Genomic DNA, 13,153 nt, shown 5'->3' with positions numbered 1-13,153 from the left:
TAATCAGTAAAAGGAAATACTATCAAGAATGAAAGTGATGATACATCAGTAGAGAAGACAAAGTAAGCAGAAAGATCAGACAAATCTGCAGGAAATACCAAAACCAGAACTGTGAAACAGTATATAATTCTGAATTTTAGTAAATATGGACATTCCTATTGGTTAGGTAACTGCAGGATAAGAACTGCAAGGATATGAAATTCTGCATTTATCAAAAGACTTAGCAAAGTGCTTGAAAAACACTTGGAAAATTGTTCTTATCAATCGTTCACCAGGTTATACCTTCTTTGCATTTTGGGCACCTCAGTGGGGTCCACTGGCAAAGCCTCAGCAAAAGAGATGGACTGGCCCCAACTGTAGCACAGCACAGGGGACACTAAAACATCTTGGGTTTACATGTAAAGCTTTAGTTTTAACTTTCTGAAACTGAGTTTCCTCCCCAACACTTGATGGTAGCTGCAAAGCTGGCATTACAAACATACAGAATCCCAGAATGAAGGCTGGAAGACACCTTCAAAACCATCTAATCCAACCAACACTTCCAGAGACGGTGACTCCACCACCTCCCTGGGCAACTTACTCCAATGCCTGACCACTCTTCAGTTAAAACATTTTTTCAAGTACCTAATCTGAACCTCCCCTGGTGCAGCTAAAGGCCACTTCCTCTTGTCCTTTCAGCTGAGATACGACAGAAGAGACCAACCCCAGCTCACTACAAACTCCTTTTGGGTAGCTGTAGGAGTAATAAAGTCCTCCCAGCCATGCCAGGTCCGTCTGCCTCTCCTCCTAGGACATGTTTTCCAGAGCCTTCCCCAGCAATGTCCTTTCTAAAGCGAGGAGCCCTAAACTGAACACAGCGCTTGAGGTGCAGCATCATCAGTGTGACTTCAACAGTGACCAAAGCATGGTATGCTGCAGTAGGGATTTCCCACAGCTCCCTGAAGGACTTATCCCAGGACTGCATGGTTTCTCACAAGTGCCTGTAATTACTGTGGATGTATGCTGATAATTTTTAATAGACAGCTTTCAATTGGAAAAAAAAGGAGGCAAAATGTTTTCTAGGTCTAGAAACCAACTGATTTTCAGTTGGTTGCATCCATGAACACATCAAAATTGCATCAAGTAGGGGCTCCAGTGGGGCGCCTGCCCCAGCACAAATGATTTTACAGCCCCCAGAGAGTGTCACAGTGACAAGCACGAATGGGACTGGCTGGGGACACACCCCTGTGACAGCATCACGCGCCATTGAAACAAGGTAATGACACCGGGGCTCTGGAATCGACCTCCTGCCACAACTCCTCACTGGTACGTTTGTATTCAACACACTTCATTTTCCTACAATAATAATCACTGCATTTCTTACTTTACTTCTAAAACAGTACAGGCTGTGCTGGCTCTGAGGAATTGCTCTGTTACCATAACATTTGTAAAAAAACGTTGCTTTCCAATGAATGATCAACAGCAACAGATGCTTCATTATTCATTCATTATTAATAGCAAGCCTCTCATAAGAATATTCTTTAGGATGAAACACAGGATCTGACCTGTGTTTGCCAAGAAATGGTGCAAAATCAGTTTATTTGGAATGTCAAAATACCTTTAAAATGCAAACAAACATATCTATAGATAAATGTATCCACACCAAGTGCCTGCAAGATGAAAATCATGCCTGTTGTTATCACTGCAGGTTCCCTACCTTTCTGTCTGGTTTTACTCTGCATTGCTGTAACATGTAATTGAAAGGAAATATTTCCACAGTCTACAATAAATCACAGGTGTGTAGAGTCTACCTTAAGTTTTTATTCCTTACATTATTTTCTTGTCTTTTTTTTTCCCCCACACTGCATTGTGCTGGAAAACTGGTCTGAAAGTCAATTCTTACCCTGTTACCTACTGAGTTGCTGTCAGGCCATACTGTTTCCACATTAAAAATGAGAACTGATCCCTTAAAGAGTTACTAGAGCTTACTATTTATTACCTCCTTCAGGAAGTTTACCATAAGCTCTTTATACAGAACATGGAATGTTTATAAAGCAGTGTCTGCTCAGTCCTCCTCCCTCTGGATCATCCCCAGCAATCAATAATTGCATCTGAGGAATTCCCCAACACTGATTTTTTTTCAGAGCTAAGCGACCCTGCCATGCAAACTTTGTGTTTTCCCACCTTCAGACAGCAGTTCGGAAATGATGGGTCTCACCTGCCCTCTACCTGGGAGGTAATGAAGACTCTTTACACCTTATCTCTGAAGCTGATATCAAAGTTTTCAGACCAGCCACAGAAAAGCAAACAAAAACTACAGTAAACTGAATGAAAGAACCCACACGTTTTTATCTCTGGGAAATCAGTGCAAATCCAGAAAGATTAATGATACTGGGAGGTTTTTTATTGTTTTCCACCTTTTAAATACCAAAAATAGAAATGTTTTTTGACTGCAGGAAGGTTTTGAGCAACTGGAGAGGTTACTGCATCTCAGATGGCCACCACTGCCATCCTCCTAGAGATGCTGTCTGCTACAGGAGGTGGCTCCCATCCCTTCCTTCCGAGGAAGGATGCACACACATGAATCACTACATTTTGCCGGGCCCATCCATACCCTGTTTCTGGGAAGGGCCTCTCCAGGCCCTCTCCAGGATGAGGGGTTTAATCTAAAATGGTCCAAAAGGACACTTTTAGCCTCGCAGAAAAAACAAAAAACCAAGGAAAAGAGTTTGCCAGGTGAGTAAGGGAGCAGCTAAGATGACTCCCAGAAATCTTGCTCTGGAAACAGCATGAGAAGCTGCCATGTGACTTTGTGTACGAGCTGATTCAGCTCCCAAACTTTTAGACAATTATGTTAAAAAGCCACTTCTCTCCCATAAGAAACACTTCTGCTGGAACAACATGGCATCGTCGTTCCCCAGTCTGCACTGACTGATTCTACAGCAGCTCTCAAGGCTGTCTCATCGGGAAAACACCATCATAACAAGGAGTCTGTGAGAGAAGGCAAGATCTTCTCCAAGTAATTTCTGATAAATCTTATTTACCACTCAGGGCAAGATGCTGAGGCTACACAGCAGTGAAGAACTTGGCCATCGTCTCTCAGCAATCAATGGCTCACAGATCCCCGAGGTTCCCATCCTGCTCGGTAAAATGGCACCAGTGACCCATCAGACTCCAACCCCTCTGTTTATACTTAAATATATACATGTATATTTAAAATTAGCATATTTAGATCTGAGATTGCAAGTCCTTCTTGAAGGCTCAGCATCAAAAATACACCATCAATTAGAAGATAATAATTAACAGAAAAGGACATCTCTGCATGCTGACTCTGATTGCATCCACTGCTGTTTCCAGAGGCAGGGAGATTCATTAATTCATTCATTCCCCACTTCGTTATGGAATGACTCCAACAAAGCTGCTGATACAACTGGGAAATCAAAAGATGAGCCAGGAAAGTGACTGCAAAAAAATGCATTAAGGGAACATGTGTGGTTATGTCAAGTGGTGGGGCCAGAGTCAGCACTTCAGGAAAAAAGGGACTGCAGAGTCGCTGGCTGAGAGGGAAATTAAATGTGCAGAAGGAATTCAGATCCTAACAGAAATATTTTCTTACCAGAAAAAGACGATGGTTTCTGTTCTAATGAAATATGCTGTCCTACAAAATCTCTCATTTAATTTTCACCGTTTTCCTCTTGTACTTAAATATGGAATCATGTAAAACTCAAAAGCTATTTAAGATATAGTTAACCCCCCAAAATGTCAATTTAGGCTTTTTCTCAAGTTTTGAACATAAGACTCAATAAATACCCTGGTATTTTCTGTTTCAGCTGATCTGAAGGTTGTCGTGCTCTAGGTGGGCATCTGAGATGACTTGCTGTTTGCTTCATGGGGCAATAGAAAGGCTTCAGAAAGATGATTTTAGAACAGCCATGAGACTCAAATTGCTTTGAGACACCACAACTGGATGACCAGAACATCTTTTTACACCCTACCCCTGTAATTCAGTCTCTCCACTCCTTGCATCTGCACCCTGTGCACCCACCCCGGTGTGTGTAACTGAGCCTTGAGCTCAGCCATACTGACAATCCTGGCTTTCTAAATTATTTCTACCTTCTTCAGGATAAAGGCAGGAAGATGTCCTGAACTGCTTTTAAAATGATTATGCAAAGCACAGTGGGCTGTATAATACCTTTTCCAATAAAACTCCCTTTTAGTACTCTGACAGCAATCAGCTGTGTTATTATAACTATTCTTTCTCCTTGTAACACTCAGGCTGAATGTTTTAAATGGAAATTACATCATCTTGTCCCCCCGTGTTTCTTACTTGTTGCGTGTCCTTGCAAGTAACCAACGCCCAGGATGCCAAAAGCTGAAGGCTCAGCTCGCCCACGTAAGAGATGTGATATGAATAAATCAGTGCAAAGTCCATGTGAGCTCCTTCTCTCTCACTAGCAGGGGCTCAGGCTGGAAGAGCTTGATATGCACTGGAGCTGCCATGCAGCCTTTAACTACCCATGGTACCATTTTAAAACATCAGTTCATTCAGGGTATGGATTCATTTTTTAGAATAGCAAATATGCAGCTGGGTACCTACAGTGAAATGAAATAAAGACTGTATTTACTGGGGTGGTGTGACACTTCTTTTATAGGGTTTGACTTACTGGAAAGGAATTTTGAAACTCAAAGGAGATGCCAGAATGCTAAGAGTTCTATTGTAAGCGTCACTCTCAGCCTGGTTAGGGCAAATCTCACTCCTGAGCACCTGGATCACAATCAAACCCAGAGCAGAGCTGGGCACCTGCTGCTGTGCATTTCGTATCTCCCCAAACTCATCTTCAAAGCTCATCTGTCTTTTCCCCACTGCAGAGCTGTGTCATCTCAGTCTCGGGCTTTCTGGAGCATCATTTGGGTCCTGATGCAACTGCTCTTGGCTTCAGGGGGAGGGAGAACTCTGACCCAAGAAATAGCCGCTTTTTCTTTGTTTCCCTCTCCTAAGATAGGAACAATTGAAAAAATAACCCTCCCTGGTGGCAGTACACCCAAGAGGAGGGGAGGGGGCACACAGCTGACTTTATTTAAGAAAGCCTCTTTCCTGCTCCCTTTCTTTGCAACAGAGGCCAGAGGAGATGTGGCTTCCCTCCCTCTCCTTTGCTGCCACTATCTCCCCTTTCCCAATGGAAACCAAAGTGCCCTTTTATCAATATTTCCTAAGCCAAGATTTTCTAAAGCTGGAAAAAGACTGAGCTTCACATTATCTGGTCTGAATCCAGCAAGGCTTATGCTCATCAGAAAAGGAAAAGGAATCAAAGTTTCCGACTTGGAAAACCTCTGAGCCAATATTTGTAAATAAAGTCTAATTTAATTACCAATAGATGTATTTTTCAGCTGTCCAACTCAGAGAGAGCACAATCCCACTGGGATGAAGCAATCACACTGTTTAACATGCAAAATCACTGCTCGCCTACCAGCTTATTAATAGGCAGTTTTCTAATTCAGAGGAAAAGGCAAAGGAGAAGGACAATAATCTGAACATGAGCATCTGAAATGATCCACTGAACTCTGCTCCAGCAAGAAAAGACTTTCTTCTTTTTCTCCCCCTCCAAGGACAGCTTTCCAGTGCCGCTGGCATCCATCACGTGTGCAGAGGCAAATGCTTCCACACTTGGTAATAATCAGAACAAGGGAATTATGGATTGGGAGGAGGAACTGCAGGGTTTCTTTCTCTTGGCTAAAGGCATATTTCAATCTCAAAAGCTCGAAGGGAACTCAGTAGTAGCTTCCTTCTCCATTTCCACTTTCCAAGCAGAGCCAGGACATCCTGCAGATCTTCCACATCACCCATTTTTCCTGGGCTCTCAGTTTTGCCATGCTTCTGCTCCATGTGCTGAGCTGGGGCTGGCTCCCAAAGGACTAATTCCATCAGCTCCTGCCTATCCTTTCCACACCACTCCTTCTTTCCCTGCTTATGCAGGGAAACTTTATCTCAAATCCACCTTCATCACTAACTCTGTCCCTACCTACATTGTCACCTCCGGCTATCAAAAACAAATTTATCCCCCTTCTCCCTTCTTGACTCGCAGAGTTTGCTGGAAAATAATACAAGATCTAAGAACTATCCTCAACTGAAATTCCTCATGGTAGCAGATAAAAAGGATTTTCCTTAATGTAATCATGAACTGAAATCAATAAATACACAGCAAGGCAATACAGAGGCAAACATAAATGTAAAAGATACAACCAGAATAGAACATTAATAAATGATTAACATGGCAGGTTTTAGGACAAGTGTTACAAATTCTGTATCTCTATAAAATCAGCTTTTGAAAGTCTAAGACATTAAGGCTTAATCAGAGTACATTGTTTTACAGATGAGATATCACCAGTCAGTTAAATTGCAGGAATGAAAGTGGGGGTTTAATTCAAGCTTCCCTAGGGAAGAGATTTGTTTGAAAGAGGTCAATTAAGCCTTCCACTCCAGTTAATCCCTTCTGTTTATTTTAAAAAATTGGGAATAAGGAAAAAAATTACAATAGGCCAGCAAAGCAAAATTTTCCTATAGATGCACCAAAACAAAAACCTGCAGGTCAGCTTGCTTTCAGCTGGGAGAAACACAGGCAGAAATTGCAATCAGTCTGCATTTCATATGGATGCATCACGTGGAGATGATTCAGACCGAATTATTCTCCAAATTAGCTTTATGAAACACTCCAAGGAAGGCAGCAGTGCTTGAATTGGTTTTGGTAGAAGTTAAAATATTAACTTACAAGTCTCTTTTGGAATGAGTCTCTGTGGGGAAGGACAGAGGGCAGAAGAGAGTGGACCCTCAAAGAAACTATTTCCATTATTTTGCATTTTCCTTCAGAAGTCAGCAGCCCCTTTTCCCCATAGCCCTCGAGCTGTTAATGGCACTATTTACATATATTTCCCTTAAGCTTCTGAGTCACCACTGGTCATTTAGGTCAATATATTTGTTTTGTCTGCTCTTCTGAATATTGATGAGTTTCAATCTTTTTTCCCTCTTTCTTTGGTCCTACTGCAACTCCTTTCTGAGCTTCCAACAGCAAAGCAGCAAATGCCATGGAAAGCCCCACACTGTGCTGCCCATCTGCTTCCCGCTGCTGCCTTCCTCCTCGCCCCGTGATCCATCCGCTCCGCGGTGCGCCTGATCTTTGTGCAAAGGCCTTCTGTATGTTGAACACTATCTATGCTGCTGAATCAGAAAACAGGAAAAGCAGCATTATCCCCTCCCAGAGCCAGCACTCTAGGGCTTTCTTCTGTGCTTTACCAGCACCAGGCTCTTTTTCACTGGGCAGGTGAGGAGCCACCACCACACCATGACATCCCCCAACCAGCAAAAGCATCAATTTCCATTTCCCTGATGAGGCAGCAATTGCATGGAAGGGTGCTCCCAGCGCTGAAGAAAAAGCCCTTGTGCATGTGCCTGTAATAAGGATGCAAGGAATAGACAATCCCTACAGGGAAACCAGCACAGGTCAGCAGCGTGGCAAGGAAGACAGGGGCCTGCAGTGGGAAATGCAGGAGCGGTGAGGGCAGGGCAGGAGGCACAAACACAGGAATAGTGTTGGGTTTCTCTGGGAAGACAAGAGCAGCGTGGAGAAATCAATGTGAGTGGCTCCTAGAGGAGGGGAGGCTGAGCCAGAGGGGACAGATGCAATAGAAAATTCAGCAAGGGAGGAGAGGCCAGGTGAGAAGGAGTTGAATCAATCGAGCAGCTTTGACTTGATTCAGTATGGAAGAGGAAAGGCAGCCCAGCATCTCTTAAAGCGGAGGGAGGAGGATCTGATCAGCCATGAGGTGAAGTGATGGTAGCACAATTAGTGTGGCAGCAGCTGCAGGTCCCCTCTGCTGTGTCTGCCCTCTGTATTTCTCCCAGCAGCCTGATCACTCAGAATGAGTTAATTAGACACAGACCCGTCAGCCCTCTTCACAAATCCATAAAACTCCTTTGGGCTCAGCTCTTTACCCCTCTCTCTTTTCCCATGGAAGCAAGACTTTATGAGATCAGTAACATCCCATCTCCATCCACTGCCTCAGAAACATCTCATTTATGCAGGAGCAATTAAAGGGGTTCACTTTCTGGTAAAGGACTTCCACCCCATTAGAGTACATGTGCTTTGTCCCAGGCTCTGCCTTCTTTAAAAGGAAAAATCTGCTTTCACAGCTGCCTCCATGGAAACAGCAACTCTGTGGTGCTGGCAGTGCTCCAGGCTCGATGGGCTTGGTTCAAACGTGGAAATCTGCATTTCTTGACTGCAGAGTGCCAGGATCCCAGAGCCCAGCCAGGTCTCCTCTGGCTTGTTGGGCAGCACCAGTGAGGTTCCTGTGGGCCAGATCTCACACTTGGCAACATCAGTGCAAGCCTACTGCTACGGAATGCTTGGGAGAGAGGAGGAGTAGGCAACGCTTTTAACGCACATCTCATTACCTCTGGCAGTGCTGATGTGGATCCTGGACTACTGAAGTAGCTCACGGCGATGGAGGTAAGTGCTCAGCTTCCCTCCTGTAATGGCCTTTGAGACTAAAAACCCAGTAAATGTAAATTAAAACAAAATTCCTCCAATTCCCATTTTGAAAAACTTGCTTCCCCTTGTGCTCTGCTGGACATCCCATACCCTGCTGCATCCCCCAGCAAGGTCACAGCTGGTGGCAAACCGCAGCAACACCTACTGCACTCCTGGGCTCCAAAGGAGGATAAATTACTCTTCTGGCCCTCTGAATCCCCTAATCTGCAGCTTTCAGACTATCAAAGAGGATGCACAGCAGCTGCAGGTAGAGAAGAGAGGATTTGCCCTCTGGCTTGGGAAAATTGGTCCCCGTGTAATAAAACACATAGCTCTTCTATAATCATTTGTTCAGCTCCATAAATCCCAGGGTATAAATCAGGCTGTCAGGAAGAGCAGCTGTGAAGGAATCTCTGCAGAAGGAAAAAAACCCAAACCTCTGTGACCACATCCAGCAACAGGGCCCGTGGCTGGGGAGCCGTGCCGGGGGCCATTCCCAGTGCTCCACGAGCTCCACGTCCCTTTGCTGCCTCTGACTTCAAAGGAGCTGCTCAGTCGTAGCTCTATAAATACCAGCAGAGTGGGGCTCAGTGGCAGCTTGTGGTGAGTATCAGGGAAATGCAAAATTCAACAATCCCTAATTGCCCTTCAGTCAACAGTACCTGTTTAAATTACTGTTATTACAGCAAAGATATTGAAATTGCTAACATAAACACAACCGAGGGTTGCAGATGCTGTAGCTTTCCACCAGTGAACATTTTACTTGCTGCTAAATATTTTCCCTTTCAATACAGGAACAACACCCATGGTGGCCAATACCCAGCGATCTGGGGATTTGCAGGAGGGTACCCTGCAAGCAAGGACAGAGCTGGTGAAGAAGGAAAAACTCATACAAAGGCCCCTGGGAGCTCATGAAGGGAAAGGCTGAGAAGGGAATTCACCCATTCTGCTACGAATGATTAAAAACAATTACAGAAAAGATGTGAAGGGAGACCAAAAGAAACATCCCACCATGAGTCAGATGAAAACTGAAATACATCTTTTTAACAAAAAGGACATGGCACATTTATCAAAAATACTGTTTTGGAGAACAGGAAAAACAGCTGGAGCAGAGAAGCAGGCCCAGAACTTTGCAAGGTCTTATTCAAGGCAGGGATTTAACAGAGCATCTTTAGAAGTCTCCTCACCACCATCTCTAAACACTCCTGTATTGGTGTCTCCCAGCGCCTCCTCCAAACACTGAGATGTGCACACAGACCTGGGCCAGCACAACTCAGGTTTTTCTTTCCTTCTCTGCCAAGAAAGCTGTCCATCCTGCCCAGGTTTGTTGCTCAGAATCCCAGACCCAGGAATGGTATTGAACACTTCCCAGCTGCTAAAGCCAGAGGAAAGAAGAGGTATCTCCAGCAGGACCACACCAAGGGACCCTTAGCCGTTGGCCAAGGGGAGGTTCAAGACCCATCCTCACCTGACACTGCGCTGGGTACCAGGAGCCCTCTGCATCCCACAGGATGAGGCCCCATGGATTACTCCATGGCATCCTGCCTCAGGGAGTTATTCAGATGATTCAGTCCCATCAGCAACAATAAATTCAATGAGCAATGGTATTTCCGCACACAGGGAAAAACTCTGAACGCGTGGTAAAAACACCACTTGTGCAGACAGGGAAAAGATCTTGTGTCGACACAATGCTTCGCACATCACTGAAGCCCAAGTAACTGCAAAACCTGGCCCAGAATACCTTTTACTTGGCTATGCCCTGGTATTGCAGAGGATTTTTTAAAATACATTTCTAAACCAGACATCTTAACACCACCAATCCCAGCTCCACTTCAGGAACTATGCTGATTTAATTCTTCTGAGGGGCTTTGTCTGAATTTTCTTTAATGGATGCCAAAGAGCCAAACTCATCCCAGTTATTACAAAGACTGCAGGGTCTGCTCCCGGGGAAGATCTGCATCTGCTGCACATCCAATGCAGTCCCACCCCGAAGGACTTGCTGCCTACATGGAAAAGGCAGAGCAGGGAAACACCGAGTGGCACAAGCCCCATTCAGCTGCAGGCTGAAGTGATTTGCCCACACCACCCCAGGAGCCCGTGCTGGATTTCAGACCTTTGAGACCCCTCCTCATCATGTGAGCATTTCCATGGGAAATCACAAGCCCATAGGTGGAGACACAGATCAGGTCTGATGCTGAGGGGGGGTTTAAGCCCTGATCCTACACACACACAGGCATAACTTTATTCCAGCTGTTTGGTCTTAAAAAAGGTTTAATGAGGTTATTCCTGTACTCAAAGCAAAGCAGAGTAAAGTTTGCAAAGTACCAAAGTTTGCAGGACCAAGGTCTGGTTTTCCTCCCTGAGGCAAGAAGTTGCTTATTTTGCCATTGGTTTTCCTGGAAAAGTAATCATTTTTTTGGAGCTGCCCTTTGCTGCAGGTTGTAACTATTTTGAACCTTTTCAAAATGCCACTGCTGGAGCCACTTTATAAAGCGCCAATAAAATTAATATTAAAAATGACTTAGCGCATAATTCACGGCCTCTAGAAACCATTTCTTATTCGACTGGCAAACCAGCCAGTCATGCATTTTACATTGCTTTCTCATTTTCCTAGCTGTGATGCACTGCTTTAGGAGCAGCGGAGCTGTGCCGCACGTGCCAGTCAGACAACACACAGGAGACACCCCAATGCCAACATCAATCCAGCAGAATCACCTGGGACAGGATGCAGCCGTTTGCTAGCTCACATCGGGGGCAAAGCGGGCAGTTACAACAGATTTACCATCAGGCTGAACCAGCCCAGGGGACAACCTCTGTAGTATCTGTCCAGGTACAAAACGTTCTACTTCATCTTCCTATTTGTTTCCTTTGGATACATTAGCCTGAGAATTTATGGCAGCAATGTTTGAAAAGCAGTGGATTTAATGGAAGTATTAGAGAAAACCCCTGGGAAACATTTAGCAGAATAAACTCAAGAAGTGGTACCAGAAACATAACTGAGAAAGCTTTTGCTATATGCAGCTATGGTATGAGCATCCACTTAAAGGAATTAAATTAAAGAGTTGAAATGTCTCATAAGAACTGTCTACAATATGCCACAGAGGAAGATACATAAATCAAATTAAAAAAACCCAGATGAAAATCTAAGTCTCATAACTGTTCAATCCTTTCAAAATAAATCCAGGTCAACATTATATTTTATACCAAATTAAATATGTTCAAGTTGATTAAATCAACTCAGTCAGTTCTGAAGCCCCTGGTTAAAATAAGAAGGACTTTAATTTTAAAATATTGGTTCAGACAGCCTATACTACCTAATTTGTGATTTATACTATGCTTGTGGACAAGGTCTCACACAGAGAGAATTTGGACGAGATATAAAGAGACTCCTGAAACCAGAAGCTTGAAGGCTATTCTTAAAAACAGGGGGAAAAGAAAAAAGAAGGGAAACCAGCTCTACTTACAGGTTTTTTTTATGGCAAAGCACTGCCCAGTGTCTCCATCACTTCAACTTGAACACCAGGCATTACCAACATTCCCCTGAAGAAACCAATAAGCTCTATCCCTCTTATTCAGCTTTACAAAGTTTAGTCAATTCTCCTAATGTAGGTTACACCAGAAAGGGAATATTGTAATTCTTTCTCAAGAGATTTGAAGAATGGAAACACAGAGTAGTTTAATTAATGTTAAATAATCAAGTTCAACTTCATAGAATTAAATTTAATCATCTATCAGAGTTAATAGGCCAAAAATAACAAACGGCATGAGAAGAATGAGAAACCCAGTGCAAAAGGTCCCAGCGTCAATAACGTGCTTATTAAAGTACTGAAGTTTGGCATATGTGCCAGTAAGAAAGTGGAGTATTGAAGACCCACACCCTTCTGAACAAAAGGCTACCAAGGGTACAGCAGAAAAAGCAAGACAGTAGAAATTCAAGCTTCAAAGACTTTCCAAGCAGAAAAACATCTAACTTTGGAAATTTCTATTTTTTAATTAATTTCATGAAGACTGAAGGGTGAAGGCTGAAAGCAAGATTCCTGAAGCAAGGAAGAAAACACTTTGGAAGCCAAGGATATAATACAATGTGCACATAACAAAAGGCAAAACTGTTGATAACTGATGATGATTTTGCTGGAGTCACGCAACATATCCCTGATGACTACTGCAATGAGAGGTCACCGTAAAGAAGTTGGTAGAATATATCAGAGAAGCACATGTAGGGAACCTCAGCTCTTAGCTCAAAGATCCCAAAAGATACAAGAGGCTAAAAAGAACAGAGAAGAAGAATGGAGGCACTTGACAGTTTTGCTTGCTGCTTTTTTGCTGATGTTACATGCCATTTCTTTTAGGGTATTTTAATTCTTCTTGGAGTAAAGCAGTGATTTAAATGACCAGAAAGTATTGTTTACAGTAGGCTCAGAGTCATGTCCTAGAAATTAGAAACAAAATGTTGTAATCCTGCTTATTAAAGGTTAATTTGTCTTCTTTTCTGCAGTATTTTTACAATTATACACTGACATGAGACAACCTTTGTCATGGCAAACGCTGACTTGAAACAGAAGCAGAGCTTATTCCCACTGAAACCATAAGACACAGGTATAAACTTCAAACTTAAGACAAAAAAAAAAAAAAAAGCTATTCGAGATAAG

General features: G+C 43.4%; 1 protein-coding gene and 1 long non-coding RNA gene across 8 annotated transcripts in view; one reads left to right on the top strand and one right to left on the bottom strand.

Annotated features, from left to right (window-relative positions):
* The window catches only part of PAK5 (p21 (RAC1) activated kinase 5), a 162,736-nt gene that overhangs the window by 47,236 nt on the left and 102,347 nt on the right, over positions 1 to 13,153 (bottom strand). The gene's annotated exons all lie outside the window — the stretch shown is intronic.
* On the top strand, positions 7,784 to 12,989 carry LOC121674737. The gene is made up of 2 exons (XR_006019808.1): positions 7,784 to 8,483; positions 9,299 to 12,989. It is a non-coding gene; the product is annotated as an uncharacterized LOC121674737 (long non-coding RNA).

Source organism: Corvus kubaryi, unplaced genomic scaffold (genome assembly GCF_017639235.1).
Source record: "Corvus kubaryi isolate FWS band 111438036 unplaced genomic scaffold, C.kubaryi_AGA036_p1.0 70, whole genome shotgun sequence".
Taxonomy (NCBI): domain Eukaryota; kingdom Metazoa; phylum Chordata; class Aves; order Passeriformes; family Corvidae; genus Corvus; species Corvus kubaryi.
The sequence above is the reverse complement of the archived record's forward strand: the minus strand, read 5'-3'. Positions and strand labels throughout refer to the sequence as shown.